The following is a 1,458-nucleotide window of genomic DNA, read 5'->3' on the forward strand; positions in this document are numbered from 1 at the left end:
ACACACACACACACACACACACACACACACACACACACACACACACACACCTAATGGCATTGTATCTAAATACTCAAAGGAAAAGTTAATTGAATTACAGGAAGAAATAGACAGCAAAACTATAATAGTTGAGGATGTCAATATACTCCTCTAGACCCAGACAAATTTAACGAAAATACAAACAAGAAGCTAAGTGCCTGATAGAACTTTAGATAAAGTTAGATATGATAAACTGATAGATCTCTGGCAATTTCTAAATAGGAATAGGAAGATACATGTAAGTATGTGTACGTGTGTGTATATATATATTTTTTTCCTCAAATGTACACAATAGTTTTACAAAAAAATGACCATGTGAGACATTAAAATCTTCATAACCAAATGGCAAAAAACATAAATGTTAAAAATGTCTTTTACTTACCATAATGCAATAAGATTATAATTAATGGAGGGTTTTCAAAAAATGGTTTTACACTTAAATGGATACTAAATAATTTTGTTCCAAAGAATTGAGAAAACAAAGAACAATAGATAATCTCATGAAAGAAAATGTCAACAATAAGATTGAAATCTGGGATATGGCCAAAATAGCCTTTAAGGAAAAATTTATGTTACTAAATACTTTTATCAACAAAAGAAAGAAAAAGTAAAACAATGATTGGGGGTGGACAGCAAGGTGGATCCTTGGATAGAGAGCTAGTTCTGGAGATGGGAGTTCCTGGGTTCAAATATGGCCTCGGACACTTCTTAGCTGTGTGACCCTGGGCAAGTCACTTATCCCCCATTGCCTAGTTCTTCTGCCTCAGAACCACTACAAAGTATTGATTCTAAGATGAATAGTATGGGATTTTTAAAAATAGATCAACAAGGGGGAAGCTCAGTGGATTGAGAGCCAGGCCTAGAGACAGGAGGTCCTAGGTTCAAATCTCTCTTCAGATCTGTCCTAGCTGTGTGACCCTGGGTAAGTCACTTCACCACCCCTACCCCCCACTGCCTAGCCCTTACCACTCTTCTGCCTTGGAACCAATACACAGTATTGATTCTATGTGGAAGGTGAGGGGGTTTTTTTTAAGTTTTTCTTTTTAACCCTTCACTTCTGTGCATTGGCTCATAGGTGGAAGAGCGGTAAGGGTGGGCAATGGGGGTCAAGTGACTTGCCCAGGGTCACCCAGCTGGGACGTGTCTGAGGCCAGATTTGAACCCAGGACCTCCCGTCTCTAGGCCTGACTCTCCATCCACTGAGCTACCCAGATGCCAGAGTTGTTTTTTTTTTTTAATTTTTAATAGATCAGTAAATTGGTTGTGCAAAATTTTAATATACTAGAAAAATATCAATTTCTTAAAATTCAGTGCAACAAAAAAATACGTAAGACCTCCCAAGCAGGGAAAAGTGACCTTGACTCACATCCAATGATAGAATTCGGAGTCTTCGTTCATCTGCCCAGTCAGAGAATTGTC

This window comes from Gracilinanus agilis, chromosome 1 (genome assembly GCF_016433145.1).
Source record: "Gracilinanus agilis isolate LMUSP501 chromosome 1, AgileGrace, whole genome shotgun sequence".
NCBI lineage: Eukaryota > Metazoa > Chordata > Mammalia > Didelphimorphia > Didelphidae > Gracilinanus > Gracilinanus agilis.